Raw genomic sequence first — 13,649 nt, forward strand, 5'->3', positions numbered from 1 at the left:
TTATGAGGGAAGCCTGAGCAAAAGCGATCTCAAAGCCCACCTCCACAGTGACACACTTCCTCCAACACGGCCACACCTAGTTGAAGCAGGTGCCACTCCCTATGAGATTATGGTGGCCAATTACATTCAAACTACCACACTTGGCATCTGCCACACCATGTTGAAATGATCAATCTACTAAAATGATTTTCCGTAGTACAAATTCCTTTTCATCTTGCTCTACCCAGCAACAAGCATGATTAGGAAGCACCTCAGAGTCTGGATAGTTATATGCCCAGCACTTTTTCAGGCCTTTCATGTACTTTCCTTATTTACTTAAAACGCCAATTACCTGCTGGGCAAGGTCTCTTATTCTGCTTGTGGGAAGAGCTAAGTGGAGTCAGGAAGGAAGGCAAAATGGTCTCAGCCGCCTCCTCCTCCAAACTGCGTGAAGATCCTTGATGCCTCTCACATTTCCGAACCTCCACGTGGGCTGAGGTGGAGGAGGGAAGAAAACAGTCGCAATGAAAATGGTTAAGTTAATTAATTGCAAGCTCGCTTGTAGGACCAGCACGTTTATTTAATCAGTTGCCTAGTAACCCTGCCTGGGTATGATGGGAATCTGATCAGGCAGCCTCAGGAACAAATGATGGGCCATTCTTTCTACCAGCATTCCTTGCCCGTTTTCATGTGCTTTCAGCCTTGAGAAATCTGAATTCCCCTGCCCGTGAGCAGGGCAGCTGTGAGACGGAAGCAAATGCCTGTTGTTCTGTTGTCTCTGTTCTCACAGTCTCTTCGCTGACCCCCACAGTCAAGGAAGAAGGTCCCTGAGAATGTGACCATCCTGCTGGCGTATCTGAGGCTAGGAAAACTCACCCACATCCGTTTTCTTGATGGAGTGGCCCCCGCGCCAGCTGCTTGGCTCTCAGACCCATTATCCCCTATGCACCCAGTGAGGTTTCCACAAAACGTGGTAAGCTAGGGCTTCTGCCTATGACGGGCTAGGGAAGGCAAGATAAAGGGAGCTTCCAGCTGTCCCTTCAGTCATGGGGGTTGTTGTTTTAGTGATCTTAAGAAGAGAGGATAGACACTGAGTTTAATCACATAAGAGACCAGCCCAAAATAAACTGTGCAGCGTTGTTTCTTTTCTGGGGAGAGAGGTGGGGGAGGGATGGAGGGAAGAAGGGAGGGAGGCTAGGGCAGGGGAGCACGGGGGGGGGGGGGGGAAGGGGTGAGAAGAAACCAGACACTAAAGGGCTCCTGAACACTCAGCATTCTCTGGCTCTAGATTTATTAGAGATTTGAAGACAAGAATTTGCCTGTAGGTTCCCAACTCCCTTCTGCTGTTTTCCTAGCTGGTTATTTTGAACGTCCCTCTCCTGTCTTTGCCCCCCCTCCTCTGTTTTGAAGCCAAATAAAGAGGCAACATTAATGAAATAAAGCCCTGCTTCTCCTTTGATACATCATGATCACATTTCTATACTATTATACAGTAGGAGATCTTTTCCCCCCTATTCATCAGTCTCTATGGATAAGAAAGCCCATCCTCCATAAAGAAATCCCATCAGGTATCTTTAGAAACCCTCCATCAGAGAGATGCTCTGCCCTCATGCTGTGCAAAAGCTAATCTAATTAAGACAGGATCTGCTAAATTTAATAGCCTGCTATGAATTTTTACAGACATCTGGTAGCTGGAAGTTGGAACAGCTCTGGTATATCAAATTCATATTGTCCAGATGACCAATATCAGGGTCATTTTTTTTTCTTTTGGGAACTGATATTGTTTGGTTATGATGCTCTTTCTAAACTGTGATGTCCTACAGGTAAATGCCATGGCAGGAAGCTCTGGGATTGAGGCACCTGCCTCTCAGCTTCCCATCTGTATAGTAAAAACAGCCATGCTTCAATGTCTACACAGGACATATGAGGGGTGCTTCACGCACATACAACCTGTACTCAGATAAGCAAGCCTCCCATTTGCCATGATGCTGTCTTTCCTGACTGCTGAAGTTTTGAGCAAGGGGACCTGCATTTTTAATTTTATCCTGGGACCCCACAGGCAATGTACTGAGTCCTATATCCATAAAACTTTTGAATGTTGTTTGATACATAGTAGATATAAATGACAATAGGTATCTACTCACCATCTTTCCTTTCAGAATAAAATTGTAAAAACAGTATATTTGTCTCTAAAGAGATTGCATCTAAAGACAGTAACTTCCTAACCAATGGTTTTATGTAAGCATCCTGGGCCTTCCCTCACCAAACAAGGCCTACAACAATGTGTGTGGAGTAAGCAAATTATGTATATCCTATATTTTATAAATAACATATGTTAACATATAACTATATATGTGTGTGTGTGTTCAATTTAGTATGTTCCTATAAGTTTATATGTGTAAAACTAACCAGTCATCCAAAAATGACTATTTCTAAAACATAGGACAGTAAATAGAACTAGGGTTATAGAAGAGAAATCATGTTCACCTCATTTTATCCCCTTGTTTTGCTTTTTATTATGTGAATGAATATTCTGTCACATATATATATATGTCATGTATGCATATATACCCATATATGTCACACATGTATATAAGCCTGATTTTGTGACTCAAATCACCAAAATCCTACCAATACACACTTAAGATTATATAATATGCACAATGGGCATTGCTGCCTAAATTTCACCTTGTTGTCTGAAAAGGCGAAAGAATACAGGGCAGCTTCTTCTAAATCCACGTGTCCCACCCCAGACCTGACATTTCACGAGGCCACTGAGATTTTGTTTTCTGGGAGAGGAAGTCATGCAGGGACTCCCCACCCCACAGAACCTCCTGGGGTACCAGACTGTATATATGTATATCCACAGGCAACGTTCCTTGTCAAGCAAGAAAAAGGAGAGCTAGAACAACCCATTAAAGCGTGTCACTGACATTATTTTGCTCTGGGGCTCCTGAAAAACAAACTGTCTAATGGGCTTTGAAGAGAAAAGTAGAATTCCACAAAAAGCGTTTCCTTAAGTATCTGGTGGAGCACTGCTGCCACCCCACACACACACACACACACACAGTAGACCTCAGCATGAATGACCTTGAGCAATGACATATAAGGCAGCCCCTTTCCCTTCAGTCCAGGTAACCACGGTGCTTAATAATTAAGCATGCCACCTAAGTTCCTGGTCAGCACTTCTGCAGAGTGCTGTGCAGCACCCGACAGTGAGGAGTGGACAAAGGCCAGGCTGACTAGCCAATTCTCAAGATCTGATGGCAAGGTGAAGAATTTTAACTCCTTTCACCCAAGCAGTCTGGTCTCCTGCAACAGAGCCTCAGGTATTCCCTAAGTAGAGGGATAAAATTGCTCTGGTGTTGTTTTTTTCCATTGCACGGGGGCAGCTAGCATATTTAACCCAAACAAGAAAATGAAGAGAGAAGAGCTTTTTTTGCCCGCTGGCTGCCATGCAAGCTTGTGTGTTTCCGGATTCTTCTGCGTGACATAAAATGCTGCCTAGGATATTGGCCTCTTTAAGTGCTCTGTCTCCTGCCACAGCTCGACTCCAGTCTGCAGGGGACCAGACGAAATCTCTGTGCCCTAGAAAAGAGCTGCAGGAGAGTAGAGGTTCACCTCGTGCTGGAGGCTCCTGTGACCATTGGTGGATGTGTGAGGATAAAGAGGCAGGTCACCCGCTGACTACCCCGGCCTCTCCCAGCTGTGCTCCAGGGTCTTGGCCATTCTTATTTCCCTAAGCATCCAGCTAAGGGCATCCACTCCGCTGCTGTGGCTGCCAGGTCCTGGATTCGGCTGTGCGCTCATAAACACTATTGTCTGTGTGTCGCTGGTGACACCTGGCAGCAGGCCAACGTCTGGTGCTTTGCTTGGCTCACTGTCTGTTTGTCCTTCCCAGCCATACCTAGAACACAGAAAGGGCAGTGTGCGTGTGTGCGTGTGTGCGTGTGTGTGTGTGTGTGTGTGTGTGTGTGTGTTTAAATGCATAAATCAAGACGGTGGTTGGTATTATCCCCCTGCATGCTAAGTGGCCCGAGAGTCTTTTAACTCTAGGTCCCATCTGTTTCAGCCTGTCCCTTACTGCCACTTGCTCCCTAGTAAGCAGGCACAATTGCTTCGACATAGGCCACATAGTGTTAACTGTGAAGAGTGTGGATTCAGAAGCCAGATCTCAGGGGTTGGATCCCCGTGTGCCACTTACCTGCTCTTTAACCTTTCTGTGCTTCAATCTCCTCGTCAGTAAAACAGGGACCATAAAAGCTCTTAAATCATGTGTTGCAATAGAGATAAAGTGGCTATTATTTTGAACTGTTTGGGATGACACCAGTGTATAAATATTGGCATGTGAATGTTCCCTGAATAAATAAATACATTGCTGTTTCTGAGAAAGGGGTCATGCGACTTCCAGGGTGAAGCTTTAGTCCAAGAGTGCACTGGTGTGTGCTGGCAGGAGACATCTGAAGCCCTGATAGGATGCTCAAAGCCACATTTGCAACCAAGTCTCTAGGATCCTAGCAACCGATGATGTAAGCCGTGATCTCCAATAATGTAAAGGTACACTCCCCATTTCTGCTATATTCCCATACACCTATGAGTTTTGCAATCATTCGTGTTCCAAAGAATCCAGGAAACAGGTCAGAAGGCTAGCAAACTTGAAGAATGACTTTGAAAAGGTTTAGGTACTTGATTTTATGCTGCATGCTGAAACAGGAGAACCAGCAGAACAGTCCACCCCACACAAGGTGTTCAGAAACCAGAGGCCATGGGCCTGGAAATTATTAGTAAAATTCAGTGTACAGCCACAGCGGGTAAAACACCAAGCACCAAGAGCACACGGAGGTGACGGCCAATATGGTCCAGCATGAGGGGAACTCAGAAGGACCCCTGAGCGATTCCTCTCCCTCTGTAAAAATTCTTGTGCTGTCTAAGTTTCCCGTGTGGCACAAACAGCTAGACAAAGAGGCAGAATAATCAACGAGGTGTTTTCAGCTATTGACCAACTTCGTACCTTGTTCTCAGAGAGAAGACAAATCAGTCAAGAGTCTACTGGCCTCCCTGGCCTACTGCAGCCAGACAGATCCAAGGCAAAGCACACGGAAAAGTGTCCCTGAGTAAATGATTCAGATAAAGACACTAAGAAAGTTAATACTGGAGGGCTAAGCCCAGACCAAAGAGACCTTTTTTTTATCAGTGAGTTTTTTTTCTCAGATATTTTTTCAAGTATGTTTCTTCAATTCTTCCCGTGTCATTTAAAATCTCTTCCCCACTTTAGCACACTCATCTTTATCAGTTTTTGTTTATCTTCCTACAAAGTCTCTCATCTTTTCTTCTATAGTGTCTGCTGCATTCCATAACTGATAGGATATCAGTGAGACAAAGACATTGTTACTTAAGTAAGACTTAAAGAAAAATTCTAACTGGCATTAGTAGGACATCACCTCAGACAAAAGACAGAGAAGTCTTTTCAAGTGCGTGAGAAACATTTACCAAAATAGATCATAAACCACAACACAATGATTAAAAATAGATCATAAACCACAACACAATGATGATTAAAAATATAAAAATCTTGTCACCCATATTGAAACTAAAGTAGAAGTAATAAAAGGCAGACGTCTTTAAAAGAAATCTCAAAATACAGGAATTTTTTCAAAACTCAACAAGTAAAGAGGGAAATGTTTTTACCCAATGAAAATGAACACAGGCTACATCAAAATCTGTGGGAAACAACTAGTAAATTGTTTATAGGGAAATTTATTTCAGTAAGTTCCTCCATTAGAATATTTTCAAAATCTCTGATGTCAGTTATTTCATCTTAGACATAAAGGAAGTGGGAAAGAGCCCAAAGTAGAAGAAAAGAATAAGAAGGCGCAAGTATGAAGCACCAAAATAAAAAAATTAAGGAAAATCTTTAGCATAAAAAGCTATTGAGTTCTTTTAAAGATCAATAAGGAAACCTCCAATGAGTAATAAACAAGAAGACAAAACTTGTCAACCTAAACAGAAGTAAAGATACTGTATTAGTTTTTATAAATTTATAAGTATATTATGGCTCATTAATTAGCATGAAAGAATTCTATGTACAATTTAATGTCAGTAGTTTTGAGAAGTTGAGTGAAATAGACCCACATTCCTGAGACACACAAACTAACAAAACACATTCCAAAAGAAACAGGTAAATTGAGTAGTCCCATCTGTTGAACTTATGGGTAGATTTTTTTTTCTTCAAAGGAAGTTCAGGATCTAGATGACTTCCTGAGTGAGTTCTAACAAAGAAGCCCTGAGCAGATCCCTCACACACTTCCTGGAAAGCTGGAGAGACAAGAACGTACTCTTTTCCACTCTACCTCATGAAGCTCACAGCCTTGCTATTAGAAACAGGAGTAGTTCTACGAAAATAAAACTCAACCCCAGTACCAAAGAACCACACTGACAAATAGCTTTAGCAAATATTAAAAACATTGATCTGGATCTAGTTTTGCATGCTATAACCCCAGCACTCAGTGGGGTGAGGCAGGAAGATCTTGAGTTCAAGGCCAGCCTGGGCTGCAGAATGAGACATTGTTTCATTTTTTTTAATTTCTAAAATTTAAATTTGGAGGTAAGTGAAAATTTGAAATACTAAGACAAATTGGGGTTTATATAAGACATCAACAGAAAGGGTAGATTTTATTTTAATCAACCCAGTTTATCATATGAACAGCTGAAGAAAAAATATTTGTTTCTATAGATGTAGTAAAAGGAGACAGAGGCTGTATATTGGTGGCCATTACTGTGTTCTTTCCATAGTATAAAAATGAGCAATCATATTAATAGTCTCAGCAAACCAGTGCAGAAGCACCTTCCTTAATCTAAAAAGGGGCATTTGTAAATCTCCTACACCTGAAACTGTGCTGGATGGGGGAACTGTGGTCTCTCCCTGAGAAGTGGGTACAAGGTCATTTTCTGCTGTCACTATTTGTACTGAATATTGTGTTGGGGGACCTTGTCATTGTATAAGGCAAGAAAAATAAATAAAAGCCATTAAATTAGAAAGAAGAAAGATTGTAACTAACAAGCAAATTTGCAGGAGCACACGGTTAAAATGTCAGTAAAATTTTTTATCACATTTCCACGTTAGTAACAGAGATGAAAAATTTAGAGTAAAGAAAAGCCTATGAAAAGGATGGAAGACATAAGATGGGATGAATCGAACAAAGTGTGAGCAAGTGCCTTGACTTATAAATCGTAAAACGTGGCTTTGAGTCTCATCAAATTACCTGAACAATTGTATCCTGCACATGGCTGTGAAGGCCCAAATGGATCAGAATGCAATTTCTTTCCAAAGTTGTACACAGGCTCAATGGAAAATTAAAGTCTTTTTAATATAATAATTTCATGAATTCTTTGAGAATTTGAGATTTGCATAAAACATGTTTTGATCATATTCACTTCCCACTCTTCCCTCTAACTCCATCCAGATTCCCATCCCACCCCTCCAAACTGTATGTCCTATTTTGTATTTCTTTTTAATGACTTGCTGAGTTCACTTTTCGCTACCAGCACATACAAGGATGTGGGGACATCATTAGAGCATAGCTGACCTACCAGGGGCCACACTGATAATAAAAACGTACTCTTCCTCCCCAATAGCCCTCAGCTGCAGGTGGGATGTGGTCCTCAGTCTCTCCCCAGACCCGTGCTAGGATGTTGACTGGCTTGGTCTCATCCAGCTCTTATGCAAGCAATCACAGCTATTTTGAGTTTACGAGTGAGGCAGTACTGTCATGTCTAGAAGACACTGTTTTGTTTGGGCCCTCCCTCATACCTGGCTGTTACAATCATTGCACACACACACACACACACACACACACACACACACACCTTTATTGATGTTCCCTGAGCCTTGGAGGAAGTGTGTTTGATCAAATTCTAACATACTTATTTTTAACTATAGACGTCAAGATGTTGATTCAAAAGAGTATACAGAAGTAGAAAGCGTCTAAACTACCCCTCAAGATTTGAACAATAAGACAGACCAGAATCATACTCTTAACACTACCTTATTTTACAATATCTTTTAGGAAGGCTTGTTATTGGTATAGTTTATAGATATAGAGATCCATATTGTAAAATAAAAATCCAATAAGGAACCTACAAATATATGGTTAATTAATTTTGGCTAAAGTGATTCAGTAAATGATACAATTCACTGGTAAAAGGGTGATTTTCTTCAACAAATTCAGTCAAGGCAGTTAGATGAGCAGGAGTGAGCCAGCCTCCATGGTAGCCCCAGTGATTTTTTTTACTTTACTTTTGAAGTCTTGTATGGATTCTTCTCACTTAGTTGGAGCTGAAATATGTGACCATCAGATTATGGCAGATGGAAGGTGAGAGATGTCCAGGAAGGAGTGACTCTCAGAGTGTGAAATTAGGTCATTTTTAAAACTTCCCTGCTCAAAATATTTGAATAACTTCTTATCTTACCCAATAAAACTCAAGGTCCACCTTGGCTCTCTGACCCCATTTCCCACCCCTTCTTCCCTTACTCTGCTGGCAAATGGACTTCACTGTCCCTCAACATCTGCCTTGATCTTAATAGCTCAGACTTGCCATCCGATAGTCCTGTGGCCCCAAATCTGTTTCCCTGAAATGATATCATACACTCCTCAACATGGGGGTACACTTACAACTTTACACTATGCTCTGTATCTCATCCTCGATTTCAGTCAACTGAAATAATTATTATTGATTATATTGGGCACACGAAAATGCCCACCACGGGGCTGAGACGATGTCTCAGTTGGTAAATTAATTGCTCTGCAAGCACGAGAGATAGAGTTTGTAACCTCCATACCCCTGTAAAGGCTGGGTGGATGTGGTAGCTCACCTATTATCCCAATCCCCGTGGTGATCAGTTTAGCGATACTTGCCAGCATGATGAGGTACCAGTATAGCAAAAGACCCCGCCCGCCACATTACAGAAGGTGGATCATGACTGAGGAAGATACCTGACATCAATGTCCAGCCTCCACACACAGGTTCACATATAGAATCATGTGTGCCTGTACACACATCTGCGAACACACACACAAGGATATCATAAATATACACATGCGAAACTGTGTCTAGCAGAAGTGTGGAATGAAAGAGGAGAGTGAGGTCTTTGGGTCAATTTATTACTTTGCTCATATTGTCTTTCCTCACTACTTGGGTTGTTTGCTCAGCACAAACCCCTTGATGCTATCCCATTGGTGGTGCCATCCCTGCGTGGTGTCAGCAGGGAGAGTTTGTATGGCCGCCATGAGCTTTCTTCATCTTAGTTAGTTATACGTGGCTATTCTCTAGTCCCACAATCCATTACTGCACGGCGTGCTTTCCCAACGCTCAAGTCCTGTAATTCCCCTTTAGCTCAAAAGGCTATACACTAAAGACAAAGTCATACCTCCATGATGCTCCAAACAGGATGTCTGTGGTTTAAAAGACTCAGTGAGGAACTGCCTGGAAATAACTTCTCAACAGGAACAAGACTGGTGCTGGACCACATCCTCTGACAGCCCCCAGGGATGGGTGTCATCCCCACGCCCTGACTCTCCCCCCTTCAAAGGAATCTGTGCCTTAGATTTTCAGCCTTCACATCAATCACAGAAATCTCCAACAGACACAGAAAAAAAAAACAGTCTTTCCGGATGTGATGTACTGTGATGTTTACCATTTTGAAAGAGTTCCTTCCTAGTCTGCTGCACAGTAAATCATCCATTTGCTTCACTCAAGTCACTTCTCCTAAGACTCCTGTAGACGCGATTCTGTCACTCCCAGGTGACAAGCTGGCACACGACAATTTATCTCCGCCATCCACCAGTATGAAAAGCTGGTTCTGCGCTTTTTAATATGAAAAAGGAAAGAAAACAGGGAGAAAGTTGCAGCTCCGACTTGTGAATTCATCAGGAGCTGACTTCATGAAATCTTCATGAACAGATTCAAGCATGGACTGGGTGTAACTCATTCAGGCAAACAAAATGCTAAGGCAACATGAAGCCTAAAACAAAAAATACCCTAAATTTATATAGTCTAAAAATTTAGTCACCTCAGGCAAAATGAATACTATCATTTCATCATATCCAGGCCTATTTGTAGACACAGAGAGACGCAGGTAGACAGCAGCAGAGGAGCCCCACTGGACGACGGTGACAGAACACTGGATTTACAAACCTTACTGCACATATAACATTCTAGTTTCATTTCTGATGCTGTGATAAAACACCCCAACAAAGAGTGACTTCACCAGAGAAGGGAGTTATTGGGCTTACAAATCCAGCATGAGGTTCTCCACCATGGGAAACTTGGGGTAGGAACTTCAATTGGCTGCTTACATCCATAGTGAAGAGCAGAGAGAAATGAGCATATACAGATTCAGACCTTAGCCAGCTTTCTCTCCGCAGAGAAGTTAAAGCAATCAAGACACCCCCACAGACACGCCTGCAGGCCAGCCTTACACACACAACCCCTCCCAGGCTAGCTTCAGACTATCACATTGACAATTGAAAACGACCGAAGCCAAAAGCTTGTCCTTGGATTTGCTTCAACAAAGGCAAGAGACGATTTGACTCAGGCGTATGATGGGCATCCCTTCATCAGATATTTTTCTAATATATGGAGGTTGCAGATATGTGACAGGTTAAAGGGGCCTAGTGTGTGTGTGTGTGTGTGTGTGTGTGTGTGTGTCTGTGTGTGTGTGTGTGTGTGGACAAAGGTGCTTTTCCTATGCTAATAACTCTAACTCCTGCAGTCCTCTCTCTGCCAGGGTCCCGAGCTGTGCTGTGTGGACTGCAATGTTCTCCTTGGACTTCCAAGAGACTGCTCTGCATCAGGCTAACAGCCAGGAGAGGCCACAGTCTGACTGAGGCCACACAGACAATAGGGGGCCGGGCAATGGAAGGCTGTTTGTCCCAGCTACCATGAGAGAGGCTCTGAGGCAATCTTCCCATTCTTCTCCTTCCTCCAGGTGAAGAAGCTGAGACCTGGCCAGGCAATATGCTTGCTCATCCTGACCTAGTGGTGTGCAGAGCCAGACACAGAACCTAAAGGAAACTCTTCTCCGGCTGGGTCTCCGACATTCTACCCCCGGGGCTAAAATCCTGCCGCTCTGGTCCAGTTCTCCTGTCTATGGGGAAGTCTGATGTACTACACACGGCCCCTCTGTACCCTGCAAAACAGCTGAGACCCCACATGGCAAGGGGGATGCCAAGTCTCGTCACTGAGGCGTTTCTGTGAATGCCAAGGAGGGCTGGATCAGGACTGGTTCTATTTCTACAGACACAGGCACCAGGCTGCCGCAGCTCCCATCTCAACGGTGGTCCATGCGTGCAGTGGAGTTCAGGCTAAGCAGGGCGCTGACACGGTGTTCTGCTGGAGTAAAAGCATTAGCGTCTAAAACACCTCACACACAAGAGAATAGACACAGAGCTGTGGAGACCCCAACTGCACTATGTGAGACAACGGTCACTTTATCTTTCTATAAACATTTTATTATTAATTAATTCAGTAATAAACTTTCATTTAGAAAAACTTGGGAAGCCCCCCCCACCTGTGAGATATGCAACTGGGAGAAATGTAATACAAACATAAGGGATCATATTTTGGTCACGTGTGGTTAATTTTCCTTAGATAAAATGCCAAAGAATATAGTATGGAAATGTCAAAATTGCCTCAGAGTGAAAAACCCAATTTGAATATTTATGTACATGTTTCAAGTTGAGGCAGTTCAGAAAACTGTTTAATAAAGACAAAAGGATTCTGCTGTTTGTACATTTTAATTTGCAAAACAAAGAACATTCCATAAATGTGATTTAATTATATTATTACACACTTTATTATTCATGCATCTTACTTTCTATAACCCAGACAGCAAGACCAGTGTTGCAAAGTTTCAACATTGCCACCAATCAAACCACTTACAGTAAGATGTAGGTTAACCGGCACACCCTGCAAATGGATCAAGGGCAAGTGTGTATACATAGACATGTGTGAGAGAAAGAAAGGATATTTTTACCAACCGAGATAAAAATAAAATGAAATGGACCAGAACTGCAGGATACATTTAACTTTTGAAGCTTTGTGTCACTGCCAGGTACTTTCTTGTTCAATGTGCTTGTTTGTCAACTCTGAAAACTGAGGCCAGGCTGCTTCTATTCCCTCTTGCGCCCCATTGTCTAGGTTCTTCATAGCTGCTTATCTCTCAGATGTGCAGGAAAGTGTTGTTGGGGTATTCCCTCCAGCTCTTTGCATATATGGTCTTGGAATATCATGGCCAGTATAAATGACAGTTCTATACCGCTTTGCCCTAGGCTGTCCCCTTTACAGGTGTGTTTTTGTTTGTTTTAATTGTCACTCTGAGTGTGTGTGTGTGTGTGTGTGTGTGTGTGTGTGTGTACTGTAAGCATGTCAAAATACACAGGTCAGTACATTAACAGTGGTAAAATTATCTTGTTACCACCTCCAACATCTATGGCTAGAACATTTGTTATCTTGCCGAACTGAAACTCCTGTGCCCATCAGACATGAAGTCCTAATTCCTCTCAGCCACAGACAACCACCACTCAACCCTCCATCTCTATGATTTTGAGTAAGCATTTGTACCCATTAGACAGAAATCCACATTTCCTCCCAGCCCCAGACAACTACCACCCAACTTTCTATCTCTATGGCTTTAAGTCTTGTGTCTAGTTCTTAAGATGGCATCAGACCAATCCCACACCTTATTGAGACCGTGTGCTGTTGTTTATCTTTTTGTCACCAGTTTATTCAACTAAGCACAATGACCTAGGCACTCACCCCGTGTCAGGCTTTCCTTCCATTTTAGGCGATATAATGTCTCACTTTATGTCTTTGTGGCATATTATCAATGTGACACTTGGGTCACATGTCTCTGGATGGTAAATCCCACCTTGGGTTTCCATTTGCTTGTTCCCATTTTGACCATCTTTAGGCATGGCAGGTCTTCTCTAGTCCCACAGACCTCAGCAACTTCTTTCTCAGTCTACCGGAGAGCCAGCCTTCCAGTGAACATGATGGTGTGTGAGTCATACACTCCTTGCTAGGGCAGGAACAGGAATAATTAGTCTTAGAAAATGACTTCTAACTCAGATACAGGTTTCTTCTGAACCTTTAGCTAATTTGGGTGCAAATTAAAGAAATAACAACTTTTCCATGTTTAATAGTTTGAACTGAGGAGCATTTAGCTATGGTATTGACCCACAGACTCTTTTGCAAACAAGGGCACCAAGAACACCCTCACAGGAATTAGGTAGGTTCCCTTCATTTGTTCATCCATTCATCTCATAAATCTGTACTGAGAGCTTATAGTTTCTGCCAGGTTTGACAGAAAAAGTAGGAGCATCACCCAGGGCTTTGGTCACCATGGTGCTTGTTATCTCTAGTCAGGTCACAACTAACTAGATAGAAATGTAATTTCAACATGAACATGTGCTGGGTATAATTAAAACTCTGAAGGGTTTGACACTTTAATAGCTAGCAGCAAGGGAGTCTGATAAAGATCCCTTTGCGTATGCTGCGGAGGGGTAGATAATGGGAATGGATTGATCAGGAAGGAGTGTGGAGAGTTATGTGCAGAAAGGGGGAGTGGAGATGGAATAGATGTCCTCATATCTTTCCCTTTACACTCATTC

At 42.6% G+C, this 13,649-nt stretch overlaps 1 long non-coding RNA gene across 1 annotated transcript in view; it reads right to left on the bottom strand.

Moving 5' to 3' along the window:
• Nucleotides 1-12,351: 12,351 nt before the first annotated feature.
• The window catches only part of LOC121132851, a 36,610-nt gene continuing 35,312 nt past the window's right edge, over nt 12,352-13,649 (bottom strand). The window contains exon 3 of the long non-coding RNA XR_005869523.1: nt 12,352-13,057. This is a non-coding gene — a long non-coding RNA (uncharacterized LOC121132851). The remainder of the gene's footprint in view (nt 13,058-13,649) is intronic.

The sequence above is a fragment of the Mesocricetus auratus genome, unplaced genomic scaffold (assembly GCF_017639785.1).
Source record: "Mesocricetus auratus isolate SY011 unplaced genomic scaffold, BCM_Maur_2.0 Super-Scaffold_100018, whole genome shotgun sequence".
In the NCBI taxonomy this organism is placed as follows: domain Eukaryota; kingdom Metazoa; phylum Chordata; class Mammalia; order Rodentia; family Cricetidae; genus Mesocricetus; species Mesocricetus auratus.